The sequence below is a fragment of the Lactuca virosa genome, chromosome 5 (genome assembly GCF_052849685.1).
Source record: "Lactuca virosa cultivar CGN04683 chromosome 5, Lactuca_virosa_CGN04683_v6, whole genome shotgun sequence".
Classification (NCBI taxonomy): Eukaryota; Viridiplantae; Streptophyta; class Magnoliopsida; order Asterales; family Asteraceae; genus Lactuca; species Lactuca virosa.
In genome coordinates this window covers 455,360,484-455,366,483 of record NC_136430.1, presented here as the reverse complement: position 1 = coordinate 455,366,483, position 6,000 = coordinate 455,360,484, and positions in this window count along the sequence as shown.

Sequence of the window (6,000 nt, the reverse complement as noted above, 5' to 3'; positions counted from 1 at the left end):
GCTACCAAGGTTCATCTACACAGTAATAAATCCATAGCTACCAAGGTTTTTATATATGGCACTAAGTCCATAGCTGCCAGGGTTTTTAGAGTACACCGGTGAGCACATCGTTCACAACACCTAAGAGTTGCGAGCTTGCTAGTGTTCCACATGACTGTCTAGAATAGTCCGTGATTGTCATCCCTACTCTGCTGAATGACGGGGGCCATCGTTTGGGTAAAGGTTTCACTCATTGTTCACCTGTCACCCTCATCTCATGATCTATATCACCTTTCGTCTCACCCTCAAACAAATCTTTCATCACTCACCAACTATTTCATCTAACCATGTTCTACCCAACATATTTATAGATATAAATTATGTATATAGTTTAAACCATATACAAACCTGTATAAAACATTCATCCAACATCCATCTCAAATAAACAAACAATATATAAACACATAACACGTATTTCATAGCAAATACTTCATATCTATGTGTTAGAAGAAAGTAACTATACAATCACTTGTTAAGATGATTTTCGGACAGCACTACGACTCTTCAAATAGAAGTTCTTCTATGAAACCGGGATATCTTCACACACCGGGCTTCTCGTGGGCAGAGCTTCGGCTTGAAACTCTTTTCTTCTCGGGATCTTTGGGGCTTCGGAAATCGCTTCGGGTGTCGGGATGATACCGGGGCTTCGGGGGTACTTTAAGAAGGCTAGAGAGAGTATCGGGAGTGAGAGAGAATAGATGGAGCAACCAAATTCGGCTGACCCTCGATTTCTATTTATAGGGCCAATATTCAGTACTCACGTCGTGAGTTTCCAATGCTCACGTCGTGAACCTAGTAGGTCACTGCGTTCGTCACTCGTCCACTTGATCTGGAAGGCGTCAATCACCTGCTCACGTTGTGAGCACTATGCTCACGTCGTGAGCTCTGACACAGCCTTGGGGTTCGCGCCCCGAACTTCAAAAATTCATATCTTTCGCATAGAAGCTCCATTTTAGACGTTCTTTATATCCACACATAGGTGAGATTATGCTCTACAGCTCTTGTTTAGACTCCGTCGGTTAATTTTGACTTTATTTTTATTATATTATTTTTAGTAGGCCGGGACAGGAATACTCTGTTATAAATTCATAACTTCTTCATCTGAAGTCCGTTTTCGTCTGTCTTTTCACCGTTGGACTACTATCAACGAGATCTTCAATTCTCATTTAGATTGTTTCGGCTAAATATCGCTCGATCTCATATTCGAACTTCGGGCTGTACAGTGCTAAGCCGAAACTTCGAAAAATCATAACTTCCTCATACGAAGTCAGATTTAGACGTTCTTTTTATGCACGCTCTCGGTTTAACGTATTCTACGACTTTTGTTTAGATCGCTAAGGCCAAATATCGCTCTAACGTAAATTCACTATTTACGCCGCGCTGTGTCGTGCCGGTTCTGTCGCGAAACTTCGACAGGTCATAACTTCTTCGTTATAACTCGGATTTCGGCATTCTTTATATTTTCGGAAACCTTGTGACATATACTTCAACTTGGTTAAGATTATTCATTCTAAATAAACTTCCATAAAAAAAATCATTTTTGATGCTTATCGCCTCTAAATTGACTAGCCCGGATCTACGGGCGTTACAATTATCTCCCCCCTTAGGATGATTACGTCCCGGAATCATCAACGAAATAGGGCTTGTTTAATGATTCCATACATTATCCTTCCATCCTAAGTAATAACCGTATCTTCTATGTTTCCTCGAAAGAGTATCTAACTCTAGGGCTTCCTGACTACAGACGATGCCCAATCTTGCATCTGCTTTTTGTATTATGTTGGACTTTCAATCGTAACCTTCGAGTTACAGAATAAGTCCTTATTGTGGACTCCTTCTTCTTCTTAGGATAAATACTTTCCTTTATCTATTGTTAAAGACCGATGGGCCGTGCTCTAATGACCTCTCATCGCATGATGCAACACTTAGACTCATATCTTTTTTTAGAGTTAAATTCCAGAATGAAATATACCTTCCTTCATATTCCAATGCGATATAACCATATTTTAACATGTAGCATTTCCAGCTACAAACTTTATTAATAATGAGCGCGTTACCAATGATCGCATTGCTTTCAATCTTCTGACTTCAGTCAAATGCTACATCGAACTCGGTTCTCGGAACCACGTAACAAACTCATCGTAGTCAGACTCAATTTGATATGACCACTAGGGTCGGAATAACAATCATCCTACTAGTCATTACCGAAACAAAGGTAATGACATACCTGAATAAAACGGAATCAATTACTAGTTTCTTGGTAACCTTGTGACTTTACCTGATCCAAGTGCGAGTCCTGTGCTTCCGGTAGTATAGGCCTCTACTACCATTCACACCTACTCATACTCGTCCCAAGTATTGTCTCGCAGTTCTCCAAGTCCCCAAACAAAAATCACACAATCATTCAACACATCAGATAACAAAACCATGGTTTATATTAATTCTTGAAACTATTACACAAAAGTTCAAGTTCACCCTATACTATGCCTCTAATAGGCTACACCATAAGTTACTATTCACATTGTTACTTCATAACTTGATCTTTGGATATGAAATCCTTATTCCTGATTCCTCGCGTTATTGTCTGCTTCGTCGAGGATCATGTGGAATGCCCTTGGCTTTGGTGGTGCCTCTATCCTTGCTGCCCCATTTTTCTTTGGGCAGTCTCTAGACATGTGCCCCTTTCCTCCGCATCCGTAGCATACCTTATCATTATGTGTACAATTCGAGGAATAGTGGCCGATCCTTCCACATTTGTAACAGGTTACTTCTTCGTTGCATGTTCCAAAGTGCTTCTTCCTGCACTTTTCACACCACTTGGCTCCATACCTATGGTCATCCAGGTTAGACTTTGCGAACTTTCCCTTACTATCAGGTCTTGAGGATCCTTCAAGCTTCCTCTTCTCGCCAACTTCAGCTCTCTCTAGCCCCTTTTCTCTTATCTGAGTCTCGACATTCTTAGCAGCCCAGATGGCGGCTTTCAGAGTGGTTGCTTGCTTGACTATCGGGCTAAAGTCCGTTGGTAATCCTCGGGCAAACTTGTTAACCTTGGAGAGTTCAGTTGGAATTAGATAAGGAACATGATTCATATTTTCCGTGAAACTAGTAGCGTATTCAGTGACGCTCATTTTTCCCTTCTTCAAATTCTGAAACTCATTATTGATTTCCAGAAGATCCTGATCAGAGCAGTATTGCATTTTCAGTTGCACCACGAAGTCTTCCCAAGACATCTTGCTAGCTTCTCCCTTGGGTATCGAATCAGCTAGCAACTTCCACCAGCTCAGTACACCAGATTTTAACAGAGGGATCGCGAGCGCGGTCTTCTGTCTATTGCGGCATTCACAGCTTTCAAACATTGTCTCCATCTCGGAGATCCAATCCATAACTTGCACCGATGTCGGGCTCCCAGAAAGACACGGTGGCTTGGATGCCATAAAATCCTTATATTTGCATCCCCGTCCATCATTTCCTCCATACTGGTTGTTTCGCCTAACTATCGGTGGGTTGGCTTGACCAACAGTCCCACTGAAGTTTCCTCCATCCGACGGCCCTCCATTCACTTCGGGCTCTTCAACTTGTATTGAAAGTTTGTCATGATTATGCTGAAGAAGACGTTTAGTTTCCTCCATTTGACGATCCAACATTGTTTGGATCATCAATTGTACTCCAGCCATTGTTATCGGTTCAGGTGCTGCTGCTGCAATAACTACTTGCTCAATCACAGGTGGTTGATTCCTGTTTTCGTTCACGTTTCCAGCTCCACTCTTGGTTCTTGCCATTTTTATCTATACACCGAATAAGGTGATTTTAGATCCTCATTCACGGTAGATATTCAAATCATCCTTATCACTCCGAAATGTTTACATGCTAGTTCTAATATGTCACACCCCAAAACCGGAACAGTGGAATCGTTCGGGGGTGGAGGACGTCATGTACAGTATCACAACAATGCATAGTAGTAAACAAGCACCAACATCATCCATTGCATTAATAATATAATTTTAATACAAGTGTGTTCTGTGAAGTTTAATAGACACCAAAAATATGAATCAAAATAAAAGATGAGTCTTGAACGAGCTCCATCTTCTCAAAACCTGGCACCGGTACCTGTCTACTGGTGACCTGAGAATACAAGTTATTTTGAAAGAGTTTATCAGCTTTAAAGCTGGTGAGATCATAAGTATTTTAGTGTCATTGCTTGTATGAAAGTGTTTGTAAGTACTTGATGTATAAGTTTGTAAATGTTTGTAAATGTTTGTAATTGTTTGTAAATGTTTGAACTCTCCTAGAAAACCCTATGTTTTCTACTAAAAGTAGCCTTCTACCAAGGCATCAATTGTTTGTATGTTTGTTTCTTGTAAAAGTGTGTATTTTCCCAAGTATGACTATCATTAACCAAAAATATAGTTTTACATTACTGTTCATTGTGTGAAGATCACAAAGTGAATGCAATGGGAAAATAATAAAGTACTGTAGTGTTGTATTAAGTAACTACTGCTATACTAATTACCTTAAACCAATATGTTATTTAAAGTAACATGTGATATGCCTATACCATACTACCGACTAAAAACACGACGATGAAAGACGTCGGAAGAAATGATATTTGGCACCCGTAGACTTGCAAGTCCCACTGTAGCGAGCAGCAAGGTGTAGGATAGTCAATCCAGTATAGATCTATACACAAATTCAACGCTCCCCATTTAAGGAGATTCTGGATACAAAATGAGCCATGACAGGTGATGCCATGCCACGTTACGTGGCTCACATAACTGTTGTAATGTTCTTGTATATGTATTGTATGTACTAGCTGTATTGTATGTTCTCTTTGTCTAGTATGTATATATGTTCTCTCTGTATGTTATCGTTTGTTTCTCGTTATAGTATTCTCTATCTGTATGTTATGTTTGTTTCTCATCATAGTGTTCTCTATCTGTATGTTATGTTTGTTTCTCATCATAGTGTTCTCTATCTGTATGTTATGTTTGTTTCTCAGCATAGTGTGTATTGACTCATGTATGAACTGACTCATTGTATGTTTCACTGTTCTAGCAATAGTATTGAACTTCCTAAACTATACCTATTATAGTTTACTAGTAATGTTGTTTGTATGGATGAACATGTTTGTATACCTTTGCTACCCAAAGGTATTGAAATGAAAGAAGTAACTTTTATATCTATATACATATACATAATATATAACTAGGATTCAAACGAACTTCGGACAAATAACCGATACCCTAAGTCCACAACCAAACAAGGAACAGGAAGCAAGGCGAGCTCTCAGTCCTAAGTCCTTTCAATCCTACTTATATAACTATATCTATATAGATACACATTTGACAAACTATAAGTTTAAAAGAGTTTGAATAGAAAGTATTTAACATGCAAAAGAGTTTGCAAAACAGTTTGAAATAGTTTGATTGATAACTTAGTTTGAAAAGTAAGAAATCCACTTGTTTGGTAGTTATTAATCACATGTGATTGATATAATAATTATAATAGTTCAACTTGTATCCCCCCCCCATAAAAGCATTTAAAAGGTTGATTAAGGGGTATGAACTCACCTGTAGTGAGTGGTTTGGATGAACGGATGGTATAGGATGCTAAGTGTCAAGTGAAGACTTGAGCACACACACGGATCCTATTTAACATATATTGACACATATATGTATCCAATTAGTCACTTAACAACTAATTAATTAAGTAAAGACACCCTAAAACATGTATAACACTTTGATTCAAGTGCTAGGATTACATTACGGTTTCATCTAAGGGGAGTACGGCCTCTCATTGGAGTTTTCGGTCCAAGTAGGTTTTCGGTCCATATGGTTTTCGGTCCAAATGGTCTTGATGCATAAGGTGATTTCCAAGGGCTTTCAACAATCAATGAAGTGTTCTAGACTCAATACTATGTATTAGGAAAGGCTTAAAGTCATTTTTGCACCCTTCATAAGGGTT